Source organism: Drosophila arizonae, chromosome 2, assembly GCF_054131065.1.
Source record: "Drosophila arizonae isolate 15081-1271.41 chromosome 2, UAZ_ARI_1.0, whole genome shotgun sequence".
NCBI classification, from domain to species: domain Eukaryota; kingdom Metazoa; phylum Arthropoda; class Insecta; order Diptera; family Drosophilidae; genus Drosophila; species Drosophila arizonae.
In genome coordinates, this window is record NC_142922.1 from 9,741,153 (window position 1) to 9,758,741 (window position 17,589).

The window sequence follows — 17,589 nt, forward strand, 5'->3', positions numbered from 1 at the left end:
CATATGTATATATATTATAGGTCCAGATCGGTTTTACTCCAATAAGCGCAACTTTGTTGCTCTCTCTCTCTTTCTATATTTAAAGTCGCCTCTGTGCCCTGATCTTGAGTTCATTCCACCTTGCCGGAGAGCCCAAAGTCAACGCTGCCAACGTAGCAGCCGCAGTCGCAGTCGACGTCAGTTGTTTGTTATTTTTAGTTATTTCCTTTTTGTGTTCGCGTTCGTTTCTGTCTGCATGCTCTCTTGGTCGCTCTTTGAAGAGTCCACTCTTGTCTCTTGTTTTCGCTGTTGTTTGTTATGTTGTTGCTTACATCTTCGTTAGCTTGCAACGGGACCCCCGCTTGTTTGAGAAGATGCAACACAGTTGCAGCAGCCTTGATCACTTCCGAGTGTTCCGAGTGTAGCTGTATCTGTATTCGTATCTGAATGTGCAACTGTATTTGAATGAGGCGCGCCTGTTTAAACATATCGCCTGACTGAGTGCCTCAGCCACATGCCCACGCCTTTGCCTCGGCAAATAGTCTCAAGAAAATTAACAATGAGCGCCGAAAAATCAAGACAACGACAAACAACAAGAGCAGCCGCTGGGGGCGTGGCACACGCATACAGGATCACACAAAACATAACTGTGCGACGACTACCTGAATGCTCACAGCTTGTCAGTGTTGCCAAGTGCACTAATTTCTCGTTATATTTAGCGGTTTTAGCTTGAACTGAAAGTCTATTAGTTTGTCTTAAATCAATTTATATTTAAATTAGTTAAATTCAATTAAATTTGAACTAGTAATTAATTATCACTTTTCGAGCTGATAAAGTACTTTAAGTTAATGTTAAGTAAATTAAATTAAATTTAAATTTAATTAACATTACAGTGATTTGTGAAAAGTAAATGAAATTTCGCATGTAGTTCAAAGCATTTTCTAACGCAATTCAAACCAAAATCGAGTACATTTATACAAATACTTAAAGCATATCAATTAGCAGTTTGAATAAATTCCGTCATATACATATAAAAAACAAAAGAACTATGAAAATCGATATCTTATATAAATAGAAATCACATATCTTGTTACCTTTGTAACCCACCCACCTTTCTAGCTAGCTTCATTTGTTGATTCTCATAAGTTGGCAACGCTGCAGCTCGTTTTCTCAAATCGCAATCGCTTGCTTTGGTTTCAATTTGTTGCTGTTGTTGTTTTTGTTTGCCCAACATCTGTTGGCCATATGCATATATGTATATGTGTGTCGTATGTGTCGCCTCTTGGTAATGACAAAATTATGTTGCACAGATACAGATACAGCCACAGATACGTAGATACTCGCAGCACTGCAAACTAGTTTTGTTTTTGTGTCTACAAATTGTATTTGCCAAAAGCAAAGCGTTGACAATTTGTAAAACTCGTTGGACCAGCTACGAGAAAATGTGTTTTTTTCTTTCTTTTTAGGTTTTGGTTTTGTTTTTTACCTGCTTGCTGCTTACTGCGCGCTGCAGCCAACCACCCACCCGCCCGCTTATCAACAGCTGTGGGAGTGTGGGCGTGTGGCTTGAACTATTTGGCCAACTTATGGTCTCACACCCGGACATCGGACCTGGGCTGTGGGTCGCATTGTGAACGGCTAACGACTTTTCAACTTTTTGCCAGAAGTTTTTGGTTTTCGTTGGATTTTTTTTTTCATCGTTTTTTTACTGTCGTTTTTGGCTACTTTCTCTATTTTCAATTGCTGTCGTCGCATCGTTGTTGTTGTCGAGTTTGTGGCTGTGTGTCTGCTGCATGAATACGGGCTTACCGGACTTTCCTCGTTGTAAAAGGAATCCTGGTTAAGCATTCTTCAAATTGCAGTCTATGCGTATTATATCTAGATTTTTGCAGGAATTTTTCTTGTGTGCGCATCAGATTCAGCAGCTAGTTTACTCAAAAGGGATCGAAATATGATTTTATTATTATATGTGCCATTGAGATTGCTTTTTTCTCGATTTGATTATTTGTAAAAATGAATATTCGGAATCCCCTGCCATATAGAATATAGAATTCATAGCTGTTGCAACCTGTTGGCCGCTCATTTGAGCTGCACAAATCTGTTGAATGCGCCCCCCACGGTTATACCTCCACCCTCATATATACACACACACATACGCACACACATGTCGCATGAATATGTGAGCATTTGGCTTAGCTTTTGTTATTTTTCGCCTCTTACGTTTGCCTCTTTTACATTTAGATTCCTTATTTATTTCGTTTGCCGCTTGTTTTTATTGTCTTCATTCGCTCGTCGCTTTTGGCACTGCTGACATAAATTTCGTTGTTCACTTTTGTTGGGGGTAGTGACTCATGTCTAAAAAAAAAGAAAACAACAAAAAAATTAAAAAAAAAAAAAAAAATTAAGAAGCGAACAAGCAACAAAAAAAGTATAAAGCTGAAGAAGATATTGTTCACAGCGGCATCGGCGTTTATAATATCTGTATCTGTATCTGTATCTGCATTTGCATCTGTATCTGTATCTGTATCTGTATCTGTTAGATACAGATGACACATGCCGTCGAAGCACGTTTCTAGCGTATTTGTATCTTGATGCATGCCGAGCAATTTGCACAGTTGAAGTGTGCCTAGACTGTGGAAAGACGACGTCAACGACGACGGTGTGCACCGTGTGCTCGGGTTCGGATTACGGAGACGCAGTCCAAGCATAACTGCACGTAGTATCTGAGAGATGTGTATAAGGTATAAATATACTAAATATAAATCCGAGACTATCTTCCGCATGACGTCTGACGCTCTATAAGACTCATAAGCTGCAAGGCCTCTTCATCTGTATATCTATAGCTGTATCTGTATCTTTATCTGTGTATCTGTGTGTCTCTCTCTATCTGTATCTTCAAGTTGTAGCTGTATCTGCAGATGATTGTGTCCACATCAAAGGCGACGGTTCGCAGCTCTAATCAAATAATTATTTAAAGGTGTTTTTCTAGCCCACGCATTGGCCGAAATAAGCACAACAACAACAACTCAGCTATCAGATATTCTGTTGTTGCTCTTTCTTTATATCTCGGGTACGCAACGCAGCGGCGGCGATCTTATAGATACACAAACTCTGTGTGTACCTTGCGTTGTGCATTTAAAAAGAAAGGAAAAAAAAAATCAAATTACGTACGGACTACACCCGCTATACGGACTAAAGCACAAATGTTTATACAGTCACAAAGCTATATATATTTATATATATAAATGTATACATATATGTAGACGAAAACTTATATGCACGTATGCTTCAGAATCATGTATATATACTTGGCATTTCTCTTTCAGATACATACACGCGGCTAGATTTTCAGCGCTCGACAGTTTTTGGTGTTGTTGTTGTTGTTGAAAAATTTGAAATGTGTTTCATTTCGTCTAAATTTAGATGATTGGAAATGGTTTCTAGCCTGTTGAGCGTCCGTCTTGTGGAATGCTCTGCCGTTCTCTATTTAAGCATTTTTAGGGCGTTGTTTGCGGATCGAACAGAATCAGTATTAACTTGGCTCCAAATGCAAACAAAGCAATGCTTAATTGCACTGCGATCGAACGCTTCATCAAATGCTGCGTAAACAAATTTAGTTCTCTTTTTTTTACGATTTACGATTTTTTTAATTAAAATTAAAAAAAAAAAAAAAAAAAAATGAAGGAAAACAAATCAAGAGATATACAATGTGCGCAATGAGCTCTTTTGAATTTTAATTTAATATCAATACCAACCGGGCCCAGAGCCAATGCTTATATGCGAGTAGTTGGGCTGACGTTGTGCTCATAAATTTGTTGACAATTGTTATGCGGAACGCGTGGGCCCAGCTGGCAAACCCTCTACTCTATTCCCGCATTCTCTTATAGATTGAGGGAGGGAGAGGGAGTGAGACTGGGCACAGGGATGAGGGGAACAGGGTAACTGTGCACGTCGCATTGCGTTTTTTTTTTCAGATTCAATTAAAATCTTTTGTCATGGCGACCGTTGGTTGTTTTGATTTGATGTTGTTTACGTTTATGCGTTTTCATGTTGGCCAAGTCGCCATTATGGGCGCTACCAAAACAAGAGGCAGCCAAGCGTTTGCCCACTGCAATCGGAAGTTGACTATGGCCAGGAGCTGGCTGCATTTCATTTGATTGAACATTAAATAACTGTTCCGCAAAATGAAGCAATTGGCTAGGCGTATAAACAATGGCATTGTCTAAATTTATTATATGTTGAAAGGGCATTGATCGATGCTGATCGTTGATCACTGATCACTGATCACTGATCACTGATCAATGAACACTCAAACGTTGACAAGCGAAAGTTTGTGAGCTAAACTTTGCTGGTCTTAATGGTTGGCTGGCTGCGATAGGGAAAGTGGGCGGGGAAAATTCAAACTAACAATTTACGTTGCATATGATATCGAACGGTTATTTATAAATAATATAGGCGAATCTGTAAAATAACACACATTTAATGTAGAATAGGTGAATTATGTAAATATCTCTATAAGGACCTCCCCTCATCTGAACTCAAATTGGTTTTCATTATCAAAATATACAGCAATATGCAAATTAAGCATAGTTATTAGTTAAAAGCTCTTGCGCTGAGCATAGTACTTTAAACAGTCGCATTTCTTGTGTGTGCAAACATTTGCGAACCTTTTTGTTGAGTTTCGGTGTGGACTGGGCCACTCAATTAGCAAGTTTTTATTTATATTTTGCTTTAAGTTGTATTTTGCTTTTAAGAAACCGACCAGAGAATTCATAGAAATGCGCTCATCTAGATGGCGGCGGCAACTATAGCTAAACTTGATATCTACTGCAAAGCCGAGCGAATGACTCAGCACATGGCACATGGCAATTCCAAAGATACAAATGTATCTGAGTATCTGCAGCCTTCAATTAGCATTTTTCAAGTGCCTCTGCCTGTGGCTGTTGTTTTGCTTGGCTATTGGGCTGCCCTATAGATTACGTCATCTTCATGTTCCATGACATTTGATACACACACACACACACACACATACTTGCAACAAATGCTGCGAACAATTTTTGACAAAAATAGCTGAAAATGCTGAAAAGCTCGTAATTAAAATGTGTTTTGCATGCTCATATTCCACACACAAACACACACACACACACTCACACACACACACTCACACATGATCTCCATGAATGGCACGCGACTACCAGCAGCATCAGCATCAGCAGCCAGACTCCGCCTTCATATGTGGCAGCTGAGCAGCAGCAGCAGCAGCAACGGCAGTGGCAGGCAGACAGCCAGCCAGCCAGCCATGTGGCATTAGACAATTGCTTCAATATGCCGGCAGACAGCAAATTGAACAATTTGATAACAAAGCGCAATACTTGAGAGTGCGCGTGGAGATGCAAAAGGCAATAAATTTCGCTTTGAAGTTGTGCCATATGGTCGCTCGGCCGCAACTTCAACTTTAACTCGATCTCGAACTCGAACTCGAACTGGAAGTTGAAGTCGATTGTGTTGCTGTTGCGGTGGCCATATATGGGCGGGCGATGCCACTTGAGTAGCAGCGAGTGGCAAGTGAATCACATTTATTGTGCAATGGCCGGCTGCAGTGCCATCCGATTTATGTGGCCGATCAATTCGATTTTCAATTTTCAATTGCCCCCAAAACGGCCGACTATGTCTGTGTGTGTGCGTGTGTGTGAGTGAAAAATGTAAAACGAAAAGGCTGACAGTCATGTGAAATGCGGGCATGGCATAACTAATACGCACACACACACACGCACACACAAAGACACCCCTATTGCAATTAAATATCGTCAATTGATAGATCATTATTATTTTGATACCTCGAGAGATTATTTGCGGCAAGCCCAAGCGAAAGGGGGGCGTTCACTTGCCACAGCTGACAAGAGGCAAGCTAAAGAAACTTAAGCGTATATGTCACACTGAATAAGACTATATGTAATACAGCTAAATACATATATATTTATATAGATGAGTATCGCAATTGGATGCGTCATGTGTGCCGTAAAAAAATAAAAGAACAGCGAGAGAGATTCGAGCTGATTTTTGGCATAGTTTTGCGGCTGTCATTGGAAACGTTTAACAGCTATGTAAGCTGCGATATGGATCTAATAGATACATATACATATATATACATGTATGTACATATGTATACAGTTGATACGCGATGACAGCATGCAAATGTCTGCAGCTAATAATTAAAATGCGGCATAAAAACAAATACTCGCACGCGCGCTCTCTCAGCTGTAGATACTTTTGTATCTTTGTATCTTTTGGCTGTCTGCAATTGAGAAATTTACCAAAACGACGCGTTTTGTATTTTGTGCAGCATGAATGAACGTTGTCGCCGTAGTTGTTGTCACGTTGTTTGTGTCTCAAGGTGTGCGTCTGTGTAAATGTGTCTCTGTGTGTGTGTGTTGACATTTGGTTGTTTTGCCATCCGTTTTAGTTTGACGCTATTTTCGCATAAATGCATCAGCTAATTTCACGCACTTTCGTCTCGTTCAACTGTTTCGATCGAAAGTCTTTGGTATTTTCAAAAATTTCGCATCTGGCACGCCCCCATGACGCCTTAATTGTTGCATTTACAATCAGCTGTTGTAGTTTGTTGTGTGCGTCTGTGTGCCGCCGAATTGCATGTTTATCGTTGACGTCGTTGTCGTTGTCGTTGTCGTTGTCATTGTCGTTGTCTTTGCCACTGCTTCTACCTTTGTGTCGTGTTGGCTATGTTGTTTATGTTTATTATGGCACTTTTTGTATTTTAAAAAATGACATAAAAATTGAATGTCGTGCTGCCACGTTTCTTTAATGCTGCGTATTCGGGTTAAATGACATTTTATATGGACACTCTTAAGCTATTTTTTAAGCGCGTGGGCGCCACATGGCCAAATAAAACTTTAAGTGATCAGCTAGCAAAAAAAAAAAAATCCACTATAGATTTCAAAATGAAATGAAAGATAGCTACAATACAAATTTGTATAAATTGTTTGTTATATTTTACTAGTGATTAATAAATCTTCTTAGAAGTTCTCTTGACTAAATCCTGTCGATTGCTGAAGTTAAGAATTCTTTTTGAAATTAAATAAACCTTAGCGGAAACCAACTATAAACTAAATATATAAAATCATCATCATATATCAGTTCAAATTATATATCTTTATAAGAATATGATATATCTATGTAAATTGTTGTCATTCCGTGAAACGAATCATTTATAAGATTTCGCTACAGATTTACAAACTGGCTTTAGGGCATATTTACTTTTCCCATTTTGACATTTTGCAATCCGCATGCAGTCGGAAATCATATTATCAATTTGCAGCAATATTTTTTATTTGTAGCAGTAGGAGCAATAGCAGTAGGAGCGATAGTAGCTGAGGCAGCCGTAGGTGCCGTAAATTCACTTGGCCGTTGCATTTGATTTCCGCTTCGCTCTTGCATGGCACACCACGCGTTTGGGTCATCTTCTGGGCTGCAGCAGGTGCCAAGGGGTCAAAGGCTACACTTGGGCATAACCTTTGACTTTAGGTAAATGCACAGTCAGTACGAATATACGCCCCAGCGCCCTGATCTAATTGCAGCGGATCATATTACGTCCCCAGCATTTTTAATGAAGTTTGTCCAGAAGCAAACATTTTTTGTTTGTTTTTCAGATTTTTAGCATTTTGAGATGCAGCGGCAACCGGATGCAACCGGATGTAAGCGTTACCATTTGGTACCCCGCGTTCACATTCGCTGCTGTTGGAAATCTAATTACACCAGGATCTATATCAGGAGGAGCTGTTGCTTCCGGTGTTTCAACTTCAGCATTCGATTTCAGCTCAAATCGGACAGTGTCGCTGTCTGAAGGGTTTACGCCCACAAATCCTTTTAATTTCATGTGCAGCAATTGAAGCCAGTTGATTGCCGCCATCTACGTCGTCTGCTGTTGCTCAGGGACTAAAGGTCAATTTGGTGTATGCTATATTTACTCATGCTCCGTAAACTTGAGCTTTTGGCCAACTATCATAGAGCCAAGTGCGGCCAGTCACTTTGATTGCCAATGGTCATAGTTGTTAGTGCATTGCAGTTATTGCTATTTTCAGCCATACCCTTTGGCATTTGAAAACTGGGCACATCATGTAGCATAAGCCAAAACGCGTGTCCAGCAGCCGTAATGAAGATTGTAATTGAAAACCGTTTCTATTCATAGAACATTCGCACAGGCCTTACGCACTGCGTCATTGATTGAAAGTTGCAGCTGCTGCAGTTGCTGGGGCTTCGACTGCTACTGCTTCACTTGCTATATAGCATTCCACATTTCCACTTCACTTTCAAATGGACAACTGCCTACGCTGACGGGGCAGGCACAGGCACACAGCGTGCCCATCTCAAGGACATCGTGTGGCTTATCAGCCAAACGTCAGATTCGGATGAATGTCATTGGTACATGAACGAGTTCACTTGCATTTTCTAAAATGCCAAACGGGCTTTTAGGCCAGTTCAACTGTATGTGAGCGTGTGTACGTAGGCTTTTCCGGTTTTCCACGCACCAGCAGCAGCTGCCCACACCAAAAGTGATTTCTTGTATTTCTTGGCTGTCTGACAAAGCGACAGCATAAATGTACAAAATAATAAAAGGCAGGTAAACAGCATTCAGCATATAGCATATAGCATACAGCAGAGCAGAGCTGAGTACATCGACAGAGAGACATCGCCGGCAGTTGTCGCTGTCGCCGCTGTCGCCTTTTTGACTAAAAATAAACAAAATATGTGGGCGCTCGGAGGTGTTAAGAACAAGTTGCACAATGCTGAAAAGGAAACCTGCAGTGCTGAAATACATATAGATAATTACTAATAAATAGCTTTGAGGCTCTATGTAGTCGACCCTTAGATACCCAGTGCCTCAAATTTGCATATCACATTTGTTTGTTTATAACATAGATATCCATTCCAATCATTATACCCCACACTCATTTTCATGCGTAGCACTACTTGATAGACAGAGTACTGAGGAAGGCGGCAAGTCTTTGAGTTTTGTTTTGAAAACGAGTTGTCTGGACACTTCAAATTTGGTCAAGCATATTTTAATTATGCATGAACAAATATCTATAGAGACACAAGTGGCCAAGTACATAGAGATACACAAATAGATATATATTTGCTTTGTACTTTCAGTAACAAAAGATAGCTGTGACAGTGGGTAGGTGGACAAGTGGTAGGCAGTTAGGACGGGGGTCTTCGTAATAATTTATAGCAATAGCTAGAGAGCTCTTCATGTATTGTCTTTGGCTTTGGTTTTGGGCTCAGTTGTTGCCACATTCGACTGTCTGTGTGTGTGTGTGTGTGTGTGTGTGTGTGTGTGTGTGTGTGAGTGGGGCTTTGTATGGCGTGCGTCACGTTGCGTATGCGCGATAAACAACATTAATTATACGCCAAGTAAAAGGCAGCACGATCAAGTGACATGCTGCGTAGCCACAAGTAATGCATGGCCCATTTTAGGCGCTCAAGAGACGCCCACAGTCCATCGTCTACACTTACACATGCACTAACACACGCACACAGTTGTGTATTGTATGATATTTCGAAATATGTTGGTAATGAATAAGGCTAACCTTTTTTGTCTCGCTGCGATTTGTACATTATTAAATTAAATATTTAACCCTAGCGCAGACATTGTCATAGCTAATTATCGTGAATAAGCCATTTGCAGGAACATGATAGACATGACATAAGCGACATTAGAGTTAACATTCGGTTTTCAGGGCTGCTTCCAAGCGACCAAATGCAACTTTCACTATAGACACAAGCAAACAAGGCAACATAACTGTGTGTGTGTGTGTGTGTGTTGCTTCAATATTTGTTTAGGCTTTCAAAATTCTCTATGCATATATATATGTATTCCATATTCCATTTAATTTCCGCTAGATCACGCGCAGCATCTCCAATAACAGCTGTAAGTTTTCAAAGAAATAAAAAAAGCCGAAAATTCGTATAGTTATAAATAATATTTTACCGAAATGAAAACACAGCTAAGGCAAATTCTTAGCGTTGATGATGGAACGCAGCTTGTTAAACGAAATGTTTACAACTTATCTAAACTTTCGTAGTCTCATCGGCCCACAACAACAACATAAAGGAAAAAAAAAAAAGACGAACAACAATAAGAATTTTGATATTTATTTGAACAGTTTCAACGCCATTATTTGTGCACTAAAACTCATGCCTGCAACATGTTAGCTGGAACCAGGTAGTAGAATTTTTACAGTATTTTGAAATCTTGTAGTCTTATCTAGAAGACAACATAAGAGGTCATGAACCTTGCGGTTTATTTGACTCGCACAGACTCTGTTTTGCTTGTCCCGCTTTGTATTCGATTCCGTGCGTGATTTGTGTGATACAGCTTCTGCTTCTTCTTCATCTTTATATTGTTGTTGATTGTTGTTGCTGTTGTTGCCGTTGTCGTTGTTGTGGTCGTGGCCAGGCAGCGTCTGTTTACGTTCCACACACGTCGTAGCAGGGGCTCCGGAAAAGTCATTCGGCTACTCCAGAAATAAACAAGCGCTGGCAGCGTAGCAACAGCCAACAGCCACAGACATAGCCACGGCATTTGCCTAGACAGAAATGTTATCTTATGGATGTTGTACGTAAAAATAGAAAAACCAAAAAAGAAAACTGAAAAATCAAAAAGTAGAAATAAAAACCTCAAAAATTGAACATTGCTGCAAGCGGCTTTTCGGGTGTTAACAGCCCCAATGCAGCAAGGCCCCCAGCCGCGTTGATGGAGCGTTTCGTGACTTAAGTGCGTGTTGAGCCCTGAGCCTCCTTCTGCACTCAATGAATATGAATTCTCTCGTAAATTTTATGGTATTTTAGCAACGTTAATTCAGGTTAGACTAATTTAATTTATGCGCTCTTTATCAATTTCAATGCAGCAACAACAATGTTATCTTAAATAATTCCTTTAGCGTGCGTCTCTGCATATAGCTTTATCTCGACACGTGTTGAGATTGGGTATCTTCTGTTGTTATTTTGTTTCCTTGCCCAATTTGAACTGGCCGTAAATCGTGTTACGCATGTGAGCCATTTGTATTTTCACGTAATCTTATCTCCTTTTCTACCTGTCTTGCTCTTTTCAGGTGAGTGTTTGATTAAGGACTTATCAGTTGGGCGATAACACGGTAGCTGCCCATTGGAAAATGCCGACAAATGTGCTCTAACAACTGTTGCACAAAATGCCGTCGGCCCGAGGCGAAATCTAACCCGATTGGCTGAGTACACAAATTGTCTATTAGCTATAGTATATCTATATATGCTGTTAATTTTTAATTGGTTTAAGCAGCCATTGCTATGAGCGTTGAATACTTGAGCGCTGTGAAAATTAAACAGAGGGAGATAGAGTGAGTGAGAGAGAGAGAGAGAGGGACACAGGCAGAGGGAGCGCGCGAGAGAGAGGGAGCGCATGACTGTGAACGTTCATTGATAATGTCTGCTGTTGAGTTTTATGAGCTGGGCTATAAAATCAGCTCGGCTAATTGCTTTATAAATATGGGCGCGCAGAGAATGTGCATTGACTACCGTTCATATACCCTGCATTCCGATAACTGGCATGAAATTGTTCACAAGTAGCAGAGGTCTGATATGAACAGATTTCGTCTGCCTTAGCGAATCGATATTCAAAGTCATATTCAAATTTAAGATATATAGAATTGTTTAAGCTTAAATGATTTCCTATTTTATGAGCTATTCAATAATACAAATGTTATCAAGGACATATAAACATTCAAGGCTGATATTGTTTATGCTTAAATTGTTTATTTCATTTGTGAAGCACTTTTTTCTACTTATACATTCGTCAACTAGGCATCTGCTAGTCGAGCAAACTGTTGTGGGAAATGACTAATTTGTTAACTGGTTAACTGCCTGACTGACAGCAGCTTCTCTCTCGCTCTGCCCTTCAGCTAACAATTTATGCACTTTACTTGTCACTGCCATGGGCCGGACCCTGGCTATTTGCTGAAAAGGTTTTCCAATAGAACCCTAATGCTCTCGTCCGCGCCCACGCCCATCGCCACGCTCCCTTAGCTTCATTGTATGAATCTTAATTAATTTTGAAATATTGACATAATACGCAAAACGAAGCGTTGAGGCAATTCGTGACAGCGTTTTCTTTCTTTTTCTTTTGCTTGGCTTTGCTTTTGACTCAGCTCGCCTCGTCTTGACTTCAGTCAGAGTCGGGTTGAGTTGAGTTGGTTTCGGTTTTGGGTTCGGGGTGTGGCTTCCTGCCTTTCATCTTGCTTTGTTTGTTTGGCGACTCATTACGGGCGCTTTTTGTTGTTGTTTTCTTCTGTGGTTTTGCGCGGCCAGCGGGCCCCAAAGATTTTCCACAATTTCACGTAAATTAACGCATTTAATGCATTTTCATTTTGGCTGCGGATTCGGCTTTTGGATTGTGGGTTCGGGTTTTTCTTGCTTATGTGACGGCATTTGCTACGAAATTGCGCACATGGGAACTGTTTGATTTGCGGCCAATTTTCGCTTGGCTCGATGCCTTGCGCCACTTTGACCAAAGCAACAACAACAGAAGCAGCAGCAACAACAACTGTTAAACTGTGTGCAACGACATTTGCAACGTTTTTTGGCAATGACAAGTTGCAGAAAAAGTTTTTTTTTTTGTTTTTTTTTTTGGAAAAATTGGCTTAAAGTTTACGAACTTGTTTGCGATTTTCGAACATGTTTCGTTGGCCGTTTTGCTGTAATAACAGGCAGTTTTTATATGTATGTACTACACATGTTTCAAGCTATATATTTTTATTATCTGTACACATAAGTACATATGTATGTGTGCAATTGAGCTGTAATGAGTGTGTGAATTTTTAGTTCTTGCCTTCAATAATAATAGTAATTAATATATGAGCTCAAGCTTTTCAAATGCGTATGTCGAATAATGTTTATTTATTTAATGACACATTTACACGGAATATGTTGGCAGCTATTTTTAAGCATATGAAACATACTCAAATTTCAACAGCCAATACAAAATGCTGGTCAAGTACGCGCTAGACATTGGCTAAGATTTCAAGGGTATGCCAAAATATTGAAGAATGAAATTTAAATATATATTTATATATCTTATTACTTGTTTATTGTTTGCAGACGTTTTGACAGTAATTTCTGGTTTTCGTTGTTGTTATTGTTGTTGTCAGGTCTCGTTAGGTCATGCAAATTGACACGCCCCCAACGCACAGCTGCTGTGGCTCGTTGTGGTTGTTGTAATCTCTCAAAGCTTAATGTCAAGTTGCAAGGCTGCCGCTATGCTGCACATACATACAGAGGCACGGCGACTAACAGTTATTTATTTTTATTGTGTGCGTGTGAAAAATTGTCGTAATACTGCTAATGCGGTTGCTGCTGTTGTTGTTGTTATTGTTGTGGCGAATGCCACCCACACGCATAGCATGTGGCATTAAAACATCGTTTGCATTATAATTTCGTTTTCTATTGCAAGTCAGCGTGCTTGTGTGCGTGTGCGTGTGTGTGAGCTTGTAAAGCTGTTTACTTGCGTGCTAGTTGTTTGTCTTTGCTCTGGGTGCCAAGAGCTGTTGACAAGAGCTTTCCATTTTGCCCATTGTGGAAACTGAAAGTTGTAACAAATTCACGCCGCCATGCTCTACCATTTCACTTCCTTTCCTCAAAGCCAGAGTGGAGATCAGTTAAGATTCATGACTTGTTGCTTTGTTTTCTTTTGCTGCTCCAAAGGCATTCTGGCGTGTCGACCACCTTCACTTTATGTGCTCTCTGCGTGTCTGTGTGTGAAAAATAGTTAAGCATTTGTGTCATTATTTTCCCAGCAGCAGCAGCAGCAGCAGCAGCAACAACAACAGTTGACACATTTTCATTTACTAGCTTGAGAAATTTTGTGGCATATTCTATTTGGGGTGTTGCCAATTTTGCCGCTGACCTCGCAGCGCATCGCATCGCATCGCATCGTATCGCATCACATCTCATTTGGTTTTATGGCCCTTTGTTGGGCTGTTCATTTGCCGAAAATATAAAGCTGACTGTGTTGCCTAGCAATGCGCGGCTCTTGCTATTCAAATTATCTAATTAAAATTTTAATACAAATATATATACATATTTATGTATATCTTTAATTTTTTTCTTGGGCCTTATTAAATGGCACTGGCTAATAAAACTGGCATTCAAAAGTGCTAAGAACCGAAACGTAATTAGTCACGATTTAGCTTGTAAGTGCAGGGTGTGTGGGGCCCGTGAAGTGGCTCGAATTAATCACAGCAATTTGTAAGCTCTGCTTGTGGAATGGGTGTTAATAATTTAAAACAAATTTAATTTACTCAAAATACAATTTATTGGCTTATTAACGAGCGTGTCGTACGCTTATTGGCCAATGATTGTTACAATTAGCAATTTGAGACGATGCTGCTATAACTAATTGCCTTTGAAGACCTCTTCAAAGACCCGTGTGTTGAGTGTGTCTGTATTAAAGTATCATTGAATGACTAATAATAATTATACAGCTCGACAAGCAATCTAATAATAAAACATATTACTTCATCAAAGTATTTGCGAGCTGTCAAAGTAAATTTGATCATTATACTGAATACTATATATCGCATTCAGTACGCCTTTTTTGATGCTCTTTTTAATGAGAAAATTATACAAAATCGCATAATTGCATTCGCATGTCATTTTCTATATATATGGAACAATATATACATACACCCACGCATATTCATTGAAAATCCAATTTATTATAGTTCATATTACGTCGCATTATCAGCCCAGCTAAAAATGTTTATTTAAAAAAAAAATTTTCTTTTTTTTTTTGCTTTGCGGTAACAGGGAAAAAATATGGAAAATTGCGCCTGTATAATGAAAATATGTATAGAATTTTTCGTGTTATTGTTAGGTTATGCACATTTTCCATATTTATTCTGGTTCTTATACGTATGCGCATGTGGCAGCCCAGTGAAAGAATCCAGACAGCTGGCCAGGTGCGCTTTTTTCCGCTATGTTCTCGTTTTGGCTTGCTTTTAGGCACGTAGCACTGATTTGTAGCATAAGCTGTGTATTGAAACAATTTAAGGAATCCCATACATTGCTCAAAGTTGTATACATTCCAAATGTTTATTACAATCGAAAGGGAAATAACTTGGATTATCGTGAATTCTTCATCAAATACAAAAACATAAACAATGCTTGCAAACTGATTAAAAAACTAACTGAAATTGTCAAAGTGTCAACTTTAGTATGTATTATAAATAAACAGCTTTTGTAATCTCTCGAAGATAAGCATATTTTTTTCTTAAAAAGAGGATTTGAAAACGATTAAGAATTCGTCTCAGTCGGACATCATTCTTGCTATATTTATTACTACATTAAACATTTCAAAACATTTCAAAACAAGTTTTTCTGCATAACAAAATTGAGTCAACAACAGTTAAATGCAGTTTACTGCATAATTTCCATTGCGATTCCCAAGAAATCTGTTCAGATCAAAAACTTCACGGAAAAAAGTATAAATATTTGTCTTTTAAATGATAATCGGAAAACTTTATCTATCTTTATTGAGAGTGAAACTCGTTTGGTAATAATTTTGTGTCGATATCATTTTTCACGCTTTTCGCTTGACGCTGCGTTTCTTCTGGCTATGACCCAAAATTTATGTAGGTAAACAACTGTTTACTGTTTTTGCTTTTTATGTACTTGTCGCTGTTATTTCATTTTATGAACATGTTGCCCTGCTGTTGCATGTTTATGTGAATGTTGTATGCTCTACTTTTAATAGCCATATATCCATTAAAGGTTGAATGGGCTAACACATAATATGACTTATAATAAATCTTGTTGGAGTGAGTTTGATATAAGTTTTTAATATGTTTTATTTATTAAAAAAACTGATTTAAACAGAGTATCTATATTTTATTTTTCATATTTTGCTTAATATATTTCATATTCTGTTGACCTGTATTGCATAAAAAATACACGTCTACACTTAAATATTTGTTCAGCAATATTTACGCATATTCTTTTCACTAAAAAATTAAAATAATATTAAAAATTGAATTTTATTCATGTGCAGCAGCATGAAAACCGCAATGCTTTATTATCTGAATACGTAAATACATACACATACAAAAAAATCGTTGTGGCGCATTTAAAATTTAGTAAAGAAAGTCGAAGAACCCGAAAATGTGTACAGATATATATGTATAAAATGTATAAATATATGTTTATCATAATTAACATTTTTATACAATTTTACAAATTGTTTTTGGAACTGCCTAACCGCAGGCAAAGGAATAATAATATACATACATAAAAATAAGTATGCGAAATACAAAAATCAAATAAATGAAATTACTTGAATACACATACAGATACACATATACAGATAGATGCTATAGATATGTGCGTATTTTTGTTTTGCGCAAAGTGATTTTGTGTGCAAATTCTCAAGGCCGAGCAAGGCATTTGTGGAGTTCATGCCAAATGTGTGCCTGCAGTTGGTTTATGGCCGGAGGCAACTGGCTTAATTGCAGTGGCTATGGCACACAACCATCGACATTCAAGCCGAGCTTGAAGTGTTTTTGTTTCTTTATGTATTATTTGGTGCCATTACGAGGCGTTTGTCATTGCTGTGACAATTTGTTAAACCCGGCTTGTCACCCACACGATCAGCGTTTTGGCATTGTTAAGGCCGAAATACGCTGGCAACACCCACGCCGCGCTGCGCTGAGCTGGAGCCCACGGTGCGAGTCATCTAATTCGTGGCCTGAATGGTCTTGCATTCATAAATTAGCTGCTCGGATACTTGGCTGCTAATGTATCGCACTTGAAGCGAAGTCGTGAGCCAATGCAAATTACTGCGCTCCGGCAAAATCAATCAATCAGCTGATCTACCCGCAGCCGCCAAGCTGTGAGCTGAGCTTGGTATTAATTTGGTTTAGGTGTCAACTGAGCTAACTGCCTACCTGACTGTCGGACTGTTTGACTGCCTGCTTGGCATATCTTATAAGATTGACAAGCTGGGATTAGATTTTGGCGTGAACAAGGTTGTCTGCGGTTATGTGGAAGCAACAAACAACATGTCTGCCCATAAATCAAATGACAAAGTATGGAAAAAACAATAGATTCCACTTACATTATAGCACTTCTTATCAAATGAAATATGAAATGAAATATTTCAAATTATACAATTTGTTCGTTCGTTTAATTGAATTTAATCCGCGTCTATGCGACGCCTTTGCATTAAGCACGAAGAGCAAACAGCGGAGCGGAAAATCTCTTGAGACTTTGAGCAACAAAAAATTGCACATAATATAATTTAATTTGCTTGGCAGCGCAGTGGAAAATGATTTTCATTTTCACTGACAAAAAATGAGAGAAGAAGCAGCAGCAGAAAACATGCAGAAACATTATGAACAGATATAAATAACAAGACATGGCTCGTTCTAGCTGTCCAAGCACATTAAGAGTCGGCCAAAGAACTCATTAAGCGATGCGAGTGAAAACTGAAATATTGAATACAGCATGGAATTTGTCGCAATAAACAAGCATCAAGTATATTCGTACATACATATGTATATATATATA

General features: G+C 38.9%; 1 protein-coding gene and 1 long non-coding RNA gene across 11 annotated transcripts in view; one reads left to right on the forward strand and one right to left on the reverse strand.

Annotated features, from left to right (window-relative positions):
- how (protein held out wings) overlaps window positions 1–17,589 on the forward strand; it is a 38,714-nt gene that overhangs the window by 1,676 nt on the left and 19,449 nt on the right. The window lies entirely within an intron of this gene.
- On the reverse strand, window positions 10,137–13,864 carry LOC149270281 (uncharacterized). Its single transcript, XR_016268668.1, has 2 exons — window positions 10,677–13,864; window positions 10,137–10,586 (listed from the first exon to the last, which is right to left on the reverse strand). It is a non-coding gene; the product is annotated as an uncharacterized LOC149270281 (long non-coding RNA).